This window comes from Neofelis nebulosa, chromosome 1 (genome assembly GCF_028018385.1).
Source record: "Neofelis nebulosa isolate mNeoNeb1 chromosome 1, mNeoNeb1.pri, whole genome shotgun sequence".
NCBI classification, from domain to species: Eukaryota; Metazoa; Chordata; class Mammalia; order Carnivora; family Felidae; genus Neofelis; species Neofelis nebulosa.
Genome location: NC_080782.1, coordinates 25,603,045 through 25,621,193, shown reverse-complemented (window position 1 = coordinate 25,621,193; position 18,149 = coordinate 25,603,045). Strand labels below are relative to the sequence as shown.

Genomic DNA, 18,149 nt, shown 5'->3' with positions numbered 1-18,149 from the left:
CTGTTAATGTGACAAATAACCTCAATTTTCAAAGATTAAGGTGACCTTGTACTCCTGGAATAAACCCACTTAACCATGATGTAGTTAGTGCTGCTTTCAAGTAGCTAATATTTTGTGGAAGATTGTTGTATCGTGAGAGATGTTGGTCACAAATTTTCATGTAGTCTCTTGTCAAGGTTTTGACAGGGTTATACTGGCTTCATAATATGAGTTGGAAATAGTTTCCGTTTTCTAAAAATGTGTAAGATTAGTATTATTTCTTTCTTAAATGTTTGATAGAATTCCCAAGAGAAACCATCTGGACTTGCAGTTTTCTTTGTAGGAAGGCTTTTGATTAGCATTTCAACTTTAAAAATAGAGTTATTCAGATTTCGATTTCTTTTTGTATCATTTTGTAAGTTGTGTTAAATAAACTTAAAAAAGTTTATTTATTTTGAGAGAGCAAGAAAATGCAAGTGGGGAAAGGGCAGAGAAAGTGGGAAAGAGAATCCCAAGCAGCTTCACACTGTCAGCGTGGAGCCTGATGTGGAGTTTGAACTCAAGAACCGTGAGATCATGACCTGAGGTGAAGTCAGATGCTTAACCTACTGAGCCACCCAGGTGCCCCTGGATTATTTTACTTTGCATAATATTTTCAAGGTTCATCCATGTTGTAGTATGTATCAGGGTCTCATTCTCTTTCATGATCAAATAATATTGTATTATATGTATATACTACATTCTGTTTATCCATTCATCTGTTGATGGACATTTGGGTTGTTTCCATCTTTTGGCTGCTATGAATATGCTCCAATGAATATTGCTGTACAAGTATCTGAATCTCTGCTTTCAGTTCTTTTGGGTATACACATAGGAATGGAATTGCTGGACTATATAATTCCATGTTTAACTTTTTGAGGAACTGTCAAACTCTTTTCCATGGTGGTTGCACCAGTTTTACATCCCCACCAACAATATATGAAGGTTCCAATTTCTCCAAAGCCTTGCCAACACTTATTTTCCTTAAAAAAAAAAAAAAAAAAAAAAGTAGCCATCCGAAGGGGTATGAAGTGCTATCTCATTGTGGTTTTGATTGGCATTTCCCTAATGACTCATGATGTTGAGCATCTTTTCATGTGTTGGCTTCTTTTATTGACTAGTTGTATATCTTCTTTAAAGAATTCTTTATATATTCTAGATATTAATCCTTTATCAGATATATGATTCACAAATATCTTCTTGTATTCATTGGGAGGTCTTTTTCACTCCCTTGATAATGTTCTTTGATGCAGTAGAGTTTTTAATTTTGATCAAGTACAATACAAAGTCTTTAGGGATAAATTTGAAGAGATTTGGCATCATATTGAGACCTCCTATCTATGAATAATAATATTCTCCATTTACTTAGGTTTTCTTCTATGGCCTATAATGTTTACCTTTTATCTTATAAAGATCTTTTATATTTACTATACAATGTTGAATGTATGTTTGAATGTTTATTCTCAGGTATTTTATACTTAGGTTTCTGTTGTGAATTTCTTTCTGTTGCATTTTCTAACTGTCTGCTGCTGGTGAACTGGAAAACTACCAATTTGTGAATGTCTAGTTGCTATCCAGTCCCTTTGTTGAACTCTGTTATTATTTGCCAGTTTTCATCATATTCGTTTTCACAGTCTATCATTTGGTAGACTAATACTACCCCGGAGCCTCAAATCCCTAGGAATGACAGAAAAGTCATATAAAGAATAAAATCCATAGCATGAAGAAATACCCACACTTTCTCTTTTTTCATGTGCACAATATGAGAGTACACTATATGCACTGTTAGTCATTTTATATTTTCTGCTCCCTCCTACTAGTGTTCAATATCAGTACACAGAGAGGACCTCTTCCTATTTAAGGGTGATGGTATAAGGATGTACAATAACTTACTATGTCGTGCTGAGGAAACCTTCCCCCAATCTTTTACTATTACAGTGAAAATCCTTGTATGAAAGTCTTTGCACAAATATCTGCAGGATCAAAAATTCCTAGAAGTGAAAATCCTAAAACCTGGATCAAAGAGTATATTCATCTTCAATACTGATAGCTACCATCAAACTGCCTTCATGAAAGCTGTACCAATACACATTCTCAACAACAGCATATCAGCATGCTGTTTTCTCACACCTTTAGCAACACAACATACGCTGTTTACAATTGTCTGAAAGAAATATAGAGAATTAGTATCTTTATTCTTTTTGTAGAAGATGCTGCTGACGTCCCACCAACTTTACCTGCAGCTGTAGAGGATAGTTCCTAAACATTCCGACAGCACCCAACTTGTGTCTGGATCTCTCTGCTTCTCTTCCTGAATCGCTTTTAGGTGCCATAGGAATTTGCTTAGTCCAAGCAAGGGCAGGCTTTCCAGGGTGGCTGGTAAGTAATAGCATATCAGGCTCTCAGAGGCAACCTTCAACATATGGGGAATGGGAACCAGTGGATAAATGTGCAAGCTTCCTCTTCCCTCAGCAGGCAATTCTTTTTTTTTTAACATTTTTTTTTTTTTTTTTTTTTTTTATTTTGGGGACAGAGAGAGACAGAGCATGAACGGGGGAGGGGCAGAGAGAGAGGGAGACACAGAATCGGAAACAGGCTCCAGGCTCCGAGCCATCAGCCAGAGCCCGACGCGGGGCTCGAACTCACGGACCGCGAGATCGTGACCTGGCTGAAGTCGGACGCTTAACCGACTGCGCCACCCAGGCGCCCCTCAGCAGGCAATTCTAAGCCATGTTCTTACTGATTCCTGAGGGGAACTGAGCGCCTGTTGACTATGGCAGTAATCTCATTGATCTGTTGTTAACTTTTCCACCTTCCTACCTTACTTTCACTGCTTCTTCACATCCTGATTTCACCTCCAAGATAAACCACATGCACTCAAATCCCTTCAATACCTGCTTTGAGGAGGACTTAAACTAAAATAGATGACCAGGTTTGGTCCTAGAAAGTTGACCCTCAAGAATCGGACTACAGAATTTGTTCACTTCCTGGTCAGGGAGCAACGAGAATCTCATTGCTGGTTTAAGTGGGGGTTGTGGTAATCCATGGCATGCTGGGTTTACTAAGACTCTCATGTATGATTGTTTAGGATGAGGTACAGGTAGAGGGTCTGGGCTAGGGAATAGTTACTGCTCTTGAAAGACATGGGGCAAAGGTAATTATTAAGGACTGTGGAGGAGGCTGACTTTTCGTTAACTTTCCTGGAAGCCTCGGAGAATGGCACACTAGGTTGGCCAGCTGTCAACTCAGGGCATGCTAGAAGGCTCTCATGGCCAACTTTAATTAATCTGACCCTCATCTCTTGCAGCAGGAGGGCAGATTGTGCTGAATATTAGCCTCAGAATACAATCATAAAAATGTCAGAGCTCTAATGGATATCTAATGCACAGCCAGAGCAGGTGTCCCATCTTAAATTCAGAGCCCTGGAAGGGAAGAAATAGGATTGTGAAATCTGGATGGTTTTATTTAGGTGAATGCACTACACAGTCCAAACCCAATATTTCTCTGAATCTTCCAGACAGGCATGCTTCTTGGTAAACAGGCCGCCTTTCTCTCCTGTGTTGTCTAATACTTTCCTTCCCTTGCTCCCTTCCTTCTTCTCAAACTTGATCCACTTGTAATCTATTTTGTTGTAAGGAGTGAATTGGGAATCTGACCTTTTCTTTTTGAACTAGCTATCCAGTTTTTCAGCACCATTTATTGAATATTTCATCTATCCCCACTGATATAAAATGCACCCTGACTGTCTAATACATTCCAGTATGTACTTGGGTCTTGTGGGAGGGAATGCTAAGTATTCACCAAACCTTTTCCCTCCTCTTTCTGGGGACACAACAGGGTGGTCTCTCAGCTTCCAGTGCAGTAAGGAAATGATGGGCCTGATACCTAAAAGCCTTCAGCATGTGACCTTCTAACCTCCTTGCCTCCTGTAGGTGGAATGGAGCTATCCTCCAGGAAAACTCAGGAAGCCACGTGTTCACAATGGCAGAGTTACAGATACAAGGGGCAGGAGTCCCAGGCGCCTCGTTTGCATGAGAGCCTGCAAAGCAGAAACACTGGTTTTGGACTTTATGAAAATGAGGAATAACTTTCATTTTTTATGAGCCATTTGCTTTTTCTTTTTCCCTTAAACTAGATATCCTTACTTTAACTAACATAGATCTATTTCTGGACTCTATTCTGTTCCGTTCCATTGACTACCCGTATGCTGGTATTACAGTTTTAATTAATATAATTTTATAATGTATTTTGGTACATAATAGGGCTAATCCCTTCATTAACTTTTATTTTACAGTTTTGGTTTCCCTTGCATGATCGTTTTTCCATATGAACTTTAGAATTAGCCTCACTACTTAAAACAAGATCTCCTTCATATGCTTATTGAAACTGCATTATATGTAGCTTGATATATACATTGATAAAACATTGACATCTTTATAACATTGAATATTCCTCTACAAACACATATCTTTCCATAGATATTTACACCTTCATTTATATTCTTCCATAACTTCATAAAACTTTTTTTTGTATAGGTGGTGATTTTTCATTTAGTTTATTCATAGGTTTTTTGTTTTTTTTTTTTTGAGTGAAGTGATGCTATTGTAAGTAAGATCTTTTCTTCTGTTATATTTTATAATTGTTGTTGCTTATATAGGAAACCTACTGGAGGCTGTGTTGCCCATCTTAGCGTGATGTCAAATAAAAATCAAACACCAGCCTGACAGCCAAGAAAAGCACTTAAAAGCAAAATAAATCTTAAAAATTTTTTGTAGATGTCTCTACTGCACAGCAGAAAAACAGACTGTATAAACAGAAGGTATGTGGTTGTGGGTTGATTCAGAATGGTCATAGAATGTCCTCCTTTTTGACTGAAGTTCCAAAGAGCTACTGCATTTATAAACTTTCCATACTCTTCAACAGACACGCATTGTCATGTTGCAGTTTGAGGAGGCCCAATAGACATAACTGTTCTCCAATAAGTTTCTAAACAACTTAGAAATATGCATAGGCATTCAGGCAGATGGAGACAAAAAGGTCATGATTACTAGTAAAACTGATATTAGAGAACACGGCTTAAGTCTGGGGCAACAACTGGATAGCACCCCAGACGAATTTTGCCGCCCACGGGCACCACTGCACAATGTAAGCTCTCTCTCCCAGGGCCTGTTCTTACAAACTATGGAATGAAGGACAAAGCAGAACATATACAGACTTCCAATAGAAGGCATTCGAGAATTCCCTTCTTTCACTCTTCCTTGCCTGGGGAGGAATGAGTAAAAGGGCACAGCAAGGTCAGGACTCTAATGGAAGGTGCCTCCTATAGAAGGAAAATCAGAAGTGAGGAAAAGTGTTTCTCCACCAACACTCAGCAAAGCTATAATCTTTTTAGGGACCCAAAGTTCATATCCACAGTTTTTGATGGTACTGTCCAATATAGGATTTTAATTTTAGGCCAAATTCAAACTATATGTATTAAAAAAATTTTTTTTAAATTTATTTTTGAGAAAGAGAGAGAGAGAGAGAGCACGCACGCGTGCTCTTGCACGTGAGCAGGGAGGGGCAGAGAGAGAATGGCAAAGAGGATCTGAAGCAGGCTCTGCGCTGACAGCAGAGAGCCTGATGAGGGGCTCAAACACAAGAACCGTGAGATCATGACCTGAGCCAAAATCAAGAGTTGGACGCTTAACTCAAAGTATACTATAAACTCATAGACTCTCAGAAAAATACTCAAGGATGTGCAATAGTCAGTGGAAAAAGTGAATCAGCATAGAGGCATAGAGAAGGTGGAGAACATGATAGGTAGCAAATAGTTACGGTGATTTAAACCGAAAAAAAAAAAAAAAAGAAATAAGAACTTTTAAGACCCATAACAAAAGAGCCTGCCATACTTCTTCTTTTTTTAAATGTTTATTTATTTATTTTGAGAGAAAGAGAGAGTGTGTGCAGCGAGAGGGGCAGAGAGAAAAGGAAAGAATCCCAAGCAGGCTCTGGGCTGTCAATAGAGTCCCATGTGGGGCTCGATCCCGTGAACCACAAGATCATGGCCTGAGCTGAAATCAGGAGTCAGTCACTTAACCAACTGAGTCATCCAGGTGCCCCAAGGCTGCCATACTTCTAATTTAAGGAATATAATGAACCCATGAAATATTGTGCTGATTTAAAAACTATTTAGTTGAGAGTCAGCAGAACTGCAAGATTGTGGCCCACATTCTCTTGGCGAGCTGCTGATCTAATCTCAGACAACCTTGGACTCCACTAGGATAGTTAGTTGCTAGGGAATGAAACAAGTTTCCAAGCATGCCAAAATTTTGTATAGAAAATGTATCATTCTTGTTCTTGATCATGTTTTGAGATTTGTTTATTGGCATCTTACACTCTGAGTGATGCGTTCATTTTTCTATGAAAACCAAAGAACCTATAAATTTAAAATAAATTGTTACTTTAGAAAAAAAATAAAGAGTTGGATGCTTAACAGACCGAGCCACCCCGGTGCCCCAAACTACATGTATTTTCACATTACATTAACATGAGCACTGTGGAACATGCTTCTAATCAGGTGTTTTGTTTTTTAATTTTTTTTTAATGCTTACTTATTTTTGAGAGACAGAGCATGAGGAGGAGAGGGAGACACAGAAGCCGAAGCAGGCTCCAGGCTCCAAGCTGTCAGCACAGAGCCAGACACGGGGCTTGAACTCACAAATTGTGAGATGATGACCTGAGCCGAAGTCGGTCGCTTAACCGACTGAGCCAACCTGGCGCCCCTACTTCTAATCAGGTTTTATCTCTAAGAGAACAGAGTGCAGAAGAGCTGGAAAACTGACACGATTGCCTTTCTCTCATTTATAACACAGTTATTCTATGGATATGATCACTAGATTACAGGTATTATCTTTTAGTTCTTTTGGACTCATGTTTTTGACATACCTAATCCTTGGTAAATGTTCTTGTATTAGTAATGCCTGCATTTGTCCAATTTGCTGTCAAAAATAGCATGCTCAGAAGAGGATGTACAACATAGGGCACACAATGTTTATTACTGCCAACCTTCCAATGACCACTGATATTTTCTGTACTCATTAATTCATTAGACATTAAAAAAATTTTCTTTTAATGTTTATTTATTATTTTGAGAGAGACTGAGCGCAAGTGGGGGAGAGACAGAGAGGAGACACAGAATCCGAAGCAGGCTCCAAGCTCTGAGCTGGCAGCAGAGCCTGATGGAAGGGGGGCAGACTCAAACCTATGAGCCCCTAGATCATGACCTGAGCTGAAGTGGGACACTTAACTGACTGAGCCATTCAGGCACTCCTAAAGTTTATTTATTTTGAGAGAGCAAGAGAATGAGCAGGGGAGGAGGGGCAGAGAGAGGGAGAGAATCCCAAGTAGGCTCTGCACAGCACAGAGCCCATCGTGGGGCTTGATCTCACAAACCTCGAGATCATGAGCCAAAATCAAGACTTAACCAACTAAGCCACCCAGCTGCCCCTCATTAAACATTTTTGAGGCCTTATGATGACCGAGACTATGGCAAGGCCTGGGACTACAAAGATGTACGATATGACCTCAAGGAGCTCACAGTACACTGGGGAGGGCAGATGTAAACAGCTAACTAATGTGCAATCCTGGAGCCCAGTACAGAGTCCCTTAGGAACACAGGGATTCATGACTAACACAAGATTAGATTGCCAAGCTCATATAACTAGTAGCAGGCAGAGGTAGTATTTGAACTTGGACTGATTTTAAAGCCACCAATACCTCAGGGTCACTTTGTGATGATGGTGCCATTCAGTGCCTGTGCTGCTCCAGATGTGGCAATGCTGCAGAAGGTGGATGGTGCTGCCACGCCATTCTCAGGGCAGTTTCTGTTGAAACAGCTGACTTTCCAGTCTAGCTCCAACTCTGCCTCAAGGGAGACAATGAGGTATGTCCCTCCTTGAGCCGTCAGGGTCACGTCTGATGGGCTGCTACATAACCTTGTGAGGCCAAGCGGACAGAGGCATTCCCTCTTCCTCTGAGGAGCCCACTTTCCTTAACAGTCGCCAGGCAGAGGCAGCTCTGTGGTAAGGCTGAGACCCAGAGGAGGGACGTGTGTGAGGGGTCTGGAAATAATAGTGAATTGGTTGGAGGTACTCACTCCACCTCCACCTCCCTGTCATGCTCCAGTGGATACATGAGGGACTTTTTTTGGTACCAGGTCACCTATACATCGGCAACATCAAAAATGATGACAATTCTTGGGGCGGCTGGGTGGCTCAGTGGGTTAAGCGTCCGACTTCAGCTCAGGTCATGATCTCACGGTTCATGAGTTCGAACTCTGCATCAGGCTCTGTGCTGACAGCTTGGAGCCTGGGGCCTGCTTCAGATTCTGCAACTCCCTCTCTCCCTGCCCCTCCCCTGCTCTCACTCTGTCTCTCTCTCTCTCTCTCTCTCAAAAATAAATAAAGATTAAAAAAAATGATGAAAATTCTAGATTCTATGAAGGTAATTTTAGATTCTATGAAGGTAATTTTAAATTGGGGGGCAGGTAGCAACTTCCAAACAATGTCTACATCAGGGGTTTAGCATCACAAATTCTAGCTTTATCTACAAGCAGGCAGGAGGGAGTGTGAAGAGGAACAAAAGCTGGGGCAGGCTTTGACTTCTCTGACATGCATCGCCCCCACCCCTGCCCCCAATTGCATGAATACACATTTTACAATTACGAATAAATAGATGCTTGCACCAGTTTCAAGACAACACTTTTACACTATGAGTAACTCTGCTTAAAGCTGTTACTTCTTGGGGTGCCTGGGTGGCTCGGTCGGTTAAGCGTCCGACTTCAGCTCAGGTCATGATCTCACAGACTGTGAGTTCGAGCCCCGCGTCAGGCTCTGGGCTGATGGCTCACAGCCTGGAGCCTGCTTCCGATTCTGTGTCTCCCTCTCTGTCTGCCCCTCCCCCGTTCTTGCTCTGTCTCTCTCTGTCTCAAAAATAAAACGTAAAAAAAAAAAAAAAAAAAAAAAAGCTGTTACTTCTTGGGGTACCTGGGTGGCTCAGTCGGTTGAGTGTCTGACTCAGTTTCAGCTCAGGTTGTGATCCCAGGGTTGTGAGATCAAGCCCTGGGTCAGGCTCTGTGCTGAGAATGTGACAATGGAGCCTGCTTGGGATTCTCTGTCTCCCTCTCCCTCTCTTGCATTCTCTCTCATTCAAAAATAAATAAATAGCATTCAGGAAGATGGCGGCGTAGGAGGACGCTGGGCTCACCGCACGTCCTGCTGATCACTTAGATTCCACCTACACCTGCCTAAAGAACCCAGAAAACCGCCAGAGGATTAGCAGAACGGAGTCTCCGGAGCCAAGCGCAGACGAGAGGCCCACGGAAGAGGGTAGGAAGGGCGGCGAGGCGGTGCGCGCTCCACGGACTGGCGGGAGGGAGCCGGGGCGGAGGGGCGGCTCGCCGGCCAAGCGGCGCCCCCGAGTCGGGCTGGCAAAAGCGGAGGGGCCGGACGGACTGTGTTCCGACAGCAAGCGCGACTTAGCGTCTGGGAGGTCAGAAGTTAACAGCTCTGCTCAGAAAGCGGGAAGGCTGGAGGACAAAGGGAGGGAGAGCTGCTGAGCCCCCGGACGGCAGAGCTCAGCTTGGCGGGGAACAAAGGCGCTCGCCAGCGCCATCTCCCCCGCCCATCCCCCAGCCAAAATCCCAAAGAGAACCAGTTCCTGCCAGGGAACTTGCTCGCTCCGCGCAAACACCCAACTCTGTGCTTCTGCGGAGCCAAACCTCCGGCAGCGGATCTGACTCCCTCCCGCTGCCACAGGGCCCCTCCTGAAGTGGATCACCTAAGGAGAAGCGAGCTAAGCCTGCCCCTCCCGCCCCCATGCACCTTGCCTACCCACCCCAGCTAATACGCCAGCTCCCCAGCACCACAAGCCTGGCAGTGTGCAAGTAGACCAGACGGGCCACACCACCCCACAGTGAATCCCGCCCCTAGGAGAGGGGAAGAGAAGGCACACACCAGTCTGACTGTGGCCCCAGCGGTGGGCTGGGGGCAGACATCAGGTCAGACTGCGGCCCCACCCACCAACTCCAGTTATACACCACAGCACGGGGGAAGTGCCCTACAGGTCCTCACCGCTCCAGGGACTATCCAAAATGACCAAACGGAAGAATTCCCCTCAGAAGAATCTCCAGGAAATAACAACAGCTAATGAACTGATCAAAAAGGATTTAAATAATATAACAGAAAGTGAATTTAGAATAATAGTCATAAAATTAATCGCTGGGCTTGAAAACAGTATACAGGACAGCAGAGAATCTCTTGCTACAGAGATCAAGGGACTAAGGAACAGTCACGAGGAGCTGAAAAACGCTTTAAACGAAATGCAAAACAAAATGGAAACCACGACGGCTCGGATTGAAGAGGCAGAGGAGAGAATAGGTGAACTAGAAGATAAAGTTATGGAGAAAGAGGAAGCTGAAAGAAAGAGAGATAAAAAAATCCAGGAGTATGAGGGGAAAATTAGAGAACTAAGTGATACACTAAAAAGAAATAATATACGCATAATTGGTATCCCAGAGGAGGAAGAGAGAGGGAAGGGTGCTGAAGGGGTACTTGAAGAAATTATAGCTGAGAACTTCCCTGAACTGGGGAAGGAAAAAGGCATTGAAATCCAAGAGGCACAGAGAACTCCCTTCAGACGTAACTTGAATCGATCTTCTGCACGACATATCATAGTGAAACTGGCAAAATACAAGGATAAAGAGAAAATTCTGAAAGCAGCAAGGGATAAACGTGCCCTCACATATAAAGGGAGACCTATAAGACTCGTGACTGATCTCTCCTTTGAAACTTGGCAGGCCAGAAAGGCTTGGCACGATATCTTCAGTGTGCTAAACAGAAAAAATATGCAGCCGAGAATCCTTTATCCAGCAAGTCTGTCATTTAGAATAGAAGGAGAGATAAAGGTCTTCCCAAACAAACAAAAACTGAAGGAATTTGTCACCACGAAACCAGCCCTACAAGAGATCCTAAGGGGGATCCTGTGAGACAAAGTACCAGAGACATCACTACAAGCATAAAACATACAGACATCACAATGACTCTAAACCCGTATCTTTCTATAATAACACTGAATGTAAATGGATTAAATGCGCCAACCAAAAGACATAGGGTATCAGAATGGATAAAAAAACAAGACCCAACTATTTGCTGTCTACAAGAGACTCATTTTAGATCTGAGGACACCTTTAGATTGAGAGTGAGGGGATGGAGAACTATTTATCATGCTACTGGAAGCCAAAAGAAAGCTGGAGTAGCCATACTTATATCAGACAAACTAGACTTTAAATTAAAGGCTGTAACAAGAGATGAAGAAGGGCATTATATAATAATTACAGGGTCTATCCACCAGGAAGAGCTAACAATTATAAATGTCTATGCGCCAAATACCGGAGCCCCCAGATATATAAAACAGTTACTCATAAACATAAGCAACCTTATTGATAAGAATGTGGTCATTGCAGGGGACTTTAACACACCACTTACAGAAATGGATAGATCATCTAGACACACAGTCAATAAAGAAACAAGGGCCCTGAATGATACATTGGATCAGATGGACTTGACAGATATATTTAGAACTCTGCATCCCAAAGCAACAGAATATACTTTCTTCTCGAGTGCACATGGAACATTCTCCAAGATAGATCATATACTGGGTCACAAAACAGCCCTTCATAAGTTTACAAGAATTGAAATTATACCATGCATACTTTCAGACCACAATGCTATGAAGCTTGAAATCAACCACAGGAAAAAGTCTGGAAAACCTCCAAAAGCATGGAGGTTAAAGAACACCCTACTAACGAATGAGTGGGTCAACCAGGCAATTAGAGAAGAAATTAAAAAATACATGGAAACAAACGAAAATGAAAATACAACAATCCAAACGCTTTGGGACGCAGCGAAGGCAGTCCTGAGAGGAAAATACATTGCAATCCAGGCCTATCTCAAGAAACAAGAAAAATCCCAAATACAAAATCTAACAGCACACCTAAAGGAAATAGAAGCAGAACAGCAAAGGCAGCCTAAACCCAGCAGAAGAAGAGAAATCATAAAGATCAGAGCAGAAATAAACAATATAGAATCTAAAAAAACTGTAGAGCAGATCAACGAAACCAAGAGTTGGTTTTTTGAAAAAATAAACAAAATTGACAAACCTCTAGCCAGGCTTCTCAAAAAGAAAAGGGAGATGACCCAAATAGATAAAATCATGAATGAAAATGGAATTATTACAACCAATCCCTCAGAGATACAAACAATTATCAGGGAATACTATGAAAAATTATATGCCAACAAATTGGACAACCTGGAAGAAATGGACAAATTCCTAAACACCCACACTCTTCCAAAACTCAATCAGGAGGAAATAGAAAGCTTGAACAGACCCATAACCAGTGAAGAAATTGAATCGGTTATCAAAAATCTCCCAACAAATAAGAGTCCAGGACCAGATGGCTTCCCAGGGGAGTTCTACCAGACGTTTAAAGCAGAGATAATACCTATCCTTCTCAAGCTATTCCAAGAAATAGAAAGGGAAGGAAAACTTCCAGACTCATTCTATGAAGCCAGTATTACTTTGATTCCTAAACCAGACAGAGACCCAGTAAAAAAAGAGAACTACAGGCCAATATCCCTGATGAATATGGATGCAAAAATTCTCAATAAGATACTAGCAAATCGAATTCAACAGCATATAAAAAGAATTATTCACCATGATCAAGTGGGATTCATTCCTGGGATGCAGGGCTGGTTCAACATTCGCAAATCGATCAACGTGATACATCACATTAACAAAAAAAAAGAGAAGAACCATATGATCCTGTCAATCGATGCAGAAAAGGCCTTTGACAAAATCCAGCACCCTTTCTTAATAAAAACCCTTGAGAAAGTCGGGATAGAAGGAACATACTTAAAGATCATAAAAGCCATTTATGAAAAGCCCACAGCTAACATCATCCTCAATGGGGAAAAACTGAGAGCTTTTTCCCTGAGATCAGGAACACGACAGGGATGCCCACTCTCACCGCTGCTGTTTAATATAGTGCTGGAAGTTCTAGCATCAGCAATCAGACAACAAAAGGAAATCAAAGGCATCCAAATTGGCAAAGATGAAGTCAAGCTTTCGCTTTTTGCAGATGACATGATATTATACATGGAAAATCCGATAGACTCCACCAAAAGTCTGCTAGAACTGATCCATGAATTCAGCAAAGTTGCAGGATACAAAATCAATGTACAGAAATCAGTTGCATTCTTATACACGAACAATGAAGCAACAGAAAGACAAATAAAGAAACTGATCCCATTCACAATTGCACCAAGAAGCATAAAATACCTAGGAATAAATCTAACCAAAGATGTAAAAGATTTGTATGCTGAAAACTATAGAAAGCTTATGCAGGTAATTGAAGAAGATATAAAGAAATGGAAAGACATTCCCTGCTCATGGATTGGAAGAATAAATATTGTCAAAATGTCAATACTACCCAAAGCTATCTACACATTCAATGCAATCCCAATCAAAATTGCACCAGCATTCTTCTCGAAACTAGAACAAGCAATCCTAAAATTCATATGGAACCACAAAAGGCCCCGAATAGCCAAAGTAATTTTGAAGAAGAAGACCAAAGCAGGAGGCATCACAATCCCAGACTTTAGCCTCTACTACAAAGCTGTCATCATGAAGACAGCATGGTATTGGCATAAAAACAGACACATAGACCAATGGAATCGAATAGAAACCCCAGAACTAGACCCACAAACGTATGGCCAACTCATTTTTGACAAAGCAGGAAAGAACATCCAATGGAAAAAAGACAGTCTCTTTAACAAATGGTGCTGGGAGAACTGGACAGCAACATGCAGAAGGTTGAAACTAGACCACTTTCTCACACCATTCACAAAAATAAACTCAAAATGGATAAAGGACCTGAATGTGAGACAGGAAACCATCAAAACCTTAGAGGAGAAAGCAGGAAAAGACCTCTCTGACCTCAGCCGTAGCAATCTCTTACTCGGCACATCCCCAAAGGCAAGGGAATTAAAAGCAAAAGTGAATTACTGGGACCTTATGAAGATAAAAAGCTTCTGCACAGCAAAGGAAACAACCAACAAAACTAAAAGGCAACCAACGGAATGGGAAAAGATATTTGCAAATGACACATCGGACAAAGGGCTAGTATCCAAAATCTATAAAGAGCTCATCAAACTCCACACCCGAAAAACAAATAACCCAGTGAAGAAATGGGCAGAAAACATGAATAGACACTTCTCTAAAGAAGACATCCGGATGGCCAACAGGTACATGAAAAGATGTTCAACGTCGCTCCTCATCAGGGAAATACAAATCAAAACCACACTCAGATACCACCTCACGCCAGTCAGAGTGGCCAAAATGAAGAAATCAGGAGACTATAGATGCTGGAGAGGATGTGGAGAGATGGGAACCCTCTTGCACTGTTGGTGGGAATGCAAATTGGTGCAGCCGCTCTGGAAAGCAGTGTGGAGGTTCCTCAGAAAATTAAAAATAGACCTACCCTATGACCCAGCAATAGCACTGCTAGGAATTTATCCAAGGGATACAGGAGTACTGATGCATAGGGGCACTTGTACCCCAATGTTTATAGCAGCACTCTCAACAATCGCCAAATTATGGAAAGAGCCTAAATGTCCATCAACTGATGAATGGATAAAGAAATTGTGGTTTATATACACAATGGAATACTACGTGGCAATGAGAAAGAATGAAATATGGCCTTTTGTAGCAACGTGGATGGAACTGGAGAGTTTGATGCTAAGTGAAATAAGCCATACAGAGAAAGACAGATACCATATGGTTTCACTCTTATGTGGATCCTGAGAAACGTAACAGAAACCCATGGGGGAGGGGAAGGGGAAAAAAAAAAAAAAAAAGAGGTTAGAGTGGGAGAGAGCCAAAGCATAAGAGACTGTTAAAAACTGAGAACAAACTGAGGGTTGATGGGGGGTGGGAGGGAGGGCAGGGTGGGTGATGGGTATTGAGGAGGGCACCTTTTGGGATGAGCACTGGGTGTTGTATGGAAACCAATTTGACAGTAAATTTCATATATTAAAAAAATAAAAATAGGGGCGCCTGGGTGGCGCAGTCGGTTAGGCGTCCGACTTCAGCCAGGTCACGATCTTGCGGTCCGTGAGTTCGAGCCCCGCGTCAGGCTCTGGGCTGATGGCTCGGAGCCTGGAGCCTGTTTCCGATTCTGTGTCTCCCTCTCTCTCTGCCCCTCCCCCGTTCATGCTCTGTCTCTCTCTGTCCCAAAAATAAATAAAAAACGTTGAAAAAAAATTAAAAAAAAAAAAATAAATAAATAAAAATAAAAATAAAAATTAAAAAAAAAAACAAAAAAAACAAAAATAAATAAATAAATAAATAAATAAATAAATAAATAGCTATTACTTCTTTTCTTATGGGCAAGGACCAGCTTTCTTTGACTAAAAAAATTTGAAAATCCATTATTCACAGAAATACAGTGGAAGCTAATGTAGGGTTTTAAAAAAATTCGTGTTTAGGAAAGGCATAAGAAGAGCAGTTGAGACTTGGAATAGCCATCACAGGAGACACTAAGTAGGGCTGAGTTTGGAAATAACAGTCAATGTTTACTGAATGGTTCTTGTGTTAAGGGTTTTGTGTGTGTTATTCCTCACAATATCCCAATGAGTTAAGTTCTCTTACTGTAAAAGGGAAGCTGAGACTTAGGTCACGCAGCAGGAACATGGACAGGGGACACTGGAGCCAGGCAGTAGCTCTTTGAAGCTCACAGTTTTACCACTATGCTCTACTATATTTCAGTCATAACACTTCTTTCTTGTCTCAGTCTTGGCATGATTCACATCAACTAGGGTGCGAAGGCTCCTAAACAGTGCTGGTGGCCCACGGACGGGCTTCAGTGATCTGTCTGCTGTTGATGAGCATTTTGACGTTACAGACGTGTTAGGGATGCTTGTAGCTGGAGGATGGCTATTCAACAAGGTCTTCAGAGAACGTGAAATTGTGCAGCCTCAGCCTTGCTTCAGCCTCTGCAATGAGCCCCTGCTTCTGAATCACAGGAACCAAACTCACAAGATACTAATGTATAGAATGTCAACTTACTAATTTGCGGTGGTGAGACATACCCTTCCAGTGACGAATATTTACTGTGCAGAGAACTCCCTCCTAAGAATCCAGGTTCACAGAAACCTTGTCGCCATAACTTCATTTGTTGAACTCAAATGAGAATAAAGGGACAGGATGGCACTGGGGTTTGGGATCCCAGAAGTGCAGCTAGAACTACAAAACCACAGAGGCAGTGCAGGACCAGTTAGTTTAGAAACAAGCACAAGAGAGCGCTGTGACTCAGAATAACCAAGTACAGCCTAATAATGAGTATTTACACAGCTGATCCTCATGTATCTCGGGCATTTCTAAAAGATGTCCAACAAAAACTCCTTTACTTTCATGCAAGTACTTTCTCCTAAGCTGTCTGGTGAATGAGATAATCTTGTAGTAAGAAACACACCACTGACTGTAAACCATTAGCAGTATGATGCACCCATTGCCAGCAATCCAGGGCCACTACTGCTGAAACAAAATAAAGATTTGGATAGAGTATCATATAAAGGTGAAGAACTTTGACTAAGAGCTCCTTGAGGACATAGAACAAAGATAGAGGCCTACAGAAAAAAAAAAAAAAAAAAAAAAATATATATATATATATATATATATATATATATATTTATGAAATTTATTGTCAAATTGGTTTCCATACAACACCCAGTGCTCATCCCAACAGGTGCCCTCCTCAATACCCATCACCCACCCTCCCCTCCCTCCCACCCCCCATTAGCCTTCAGTTTGTTCTCAGTTTTTAAGAGTCTCTTATGGTTTGGCTCTGTCCCTAACTTTTTTTTTCCTCCTTCCCCTCCCCCATGGTCTTCTGTTAAGTTTCTCAGGATCCACATAAGAGTGAAAACATATGGTATCTGTCTTTCTCTGTATGACTTATTTCACTTAGCAGAACACTCTCTAGTTCCATCCATGTTGCTACAAAAGGCCATATTTCATTCTTTCTCATTACCAAATAGTATTCCATTGTGTATATAAACCACAATTTCTTTATCATCAGTTGATGGACATTTAGGCTCTTTCCATAGTTTGGCTGTTGTTGAGAGTGCTGCTATAAACATTGGGGTACAAGTGCCCTTATGCATCTCACTCCTGTATCCCTTGGGTAAATTCCTAGTAGTGCTATTTCTGGGTCATAGGGTAGATCTGTTTTTAATTTTTTGAGGAACCTCCATACTGTTTTCCAGAGTGGCTGCACCAGTTTGCATTCCCACCAATAGTGCAAGAGGGTTCCTGTTTCTCCACATCCTCTCCAGCACCTATAGTCTCCTGATTTGTTCATTTTAGCCACTCTGACTGGCGTGAGGCGATTATCTCAGTGTGGTTTTGATTTGTATTTCCCTGATGAGGAGTGATATTGAGCATCTTTTCATGTGCCTGTTGGCCATACAGAAAATATTTCTAAAGAAAAACTTTTCTTCCTCAATACTGAGAAATATATACTTGTTAATACCAAAGCTATAGTCAATGCTTACATTTAAGTCCATTTTCAAGAACTTGCCAAAATCTCATGTGTCAGTGATATGTGTATATAATCCAAAACCCTGTATTGTGGTATTCCTCATTGATATTTAGAACACAGATGAAGGATGTCTTTATAAACTGTTTTTTTTTAAATCTTTAAAAAAATTTTTTTATTTTAGAGAGACAGAGAGACATGTGAGCAGGGGAGAGAGGCAGATAGACAGAATCTTAAATAGACTCCACTCTCAGCACGGAGACTGACTTAGGGCTTGATCCCACAACCCTGGGATCATGATCTGAGCCAAAATCAGGAGACGCTCAAACGAGACACCGAGGTGCCCCTAAACTAAACACCTTATTTGAAATGCCGGTGATATAATTTACCAAATTGGTGGTAGTCAATAGACAGGGACTGAATTTCATTCAAACAGAATTACAGAGCATGAGAACTAAATGATCTGAATGTTCCTAAAATAGAAATTGGTGCCCTT

General features: G+C 41.5%; 1 long non-coding RNA gene across 1 annotated transcript; it reads right to left on the bottom strand.

Moving 5' to 3' along the window:
• Positions 1 to 1,355: 1,355 nt before the first annotated feature.
• LOC131504366 (uncharacterized) lies at positions 1,356 to 16,728 on the bottom strand. The gene is made up of 3 exons (XR_009257950.1): positions 16,183 to 16,728; positions 3,825 to 4,057; positions 1,356 to 2,431 (listed from the first exon to the last, which is right to left on the bottom strand). It is a non-coding gene; the product is annotated as an uncharacterized LOC131504366 (long non-coding RNA).
• Positions 16,729 to 18,149: the final 1,421 nt, after the last annotated feature.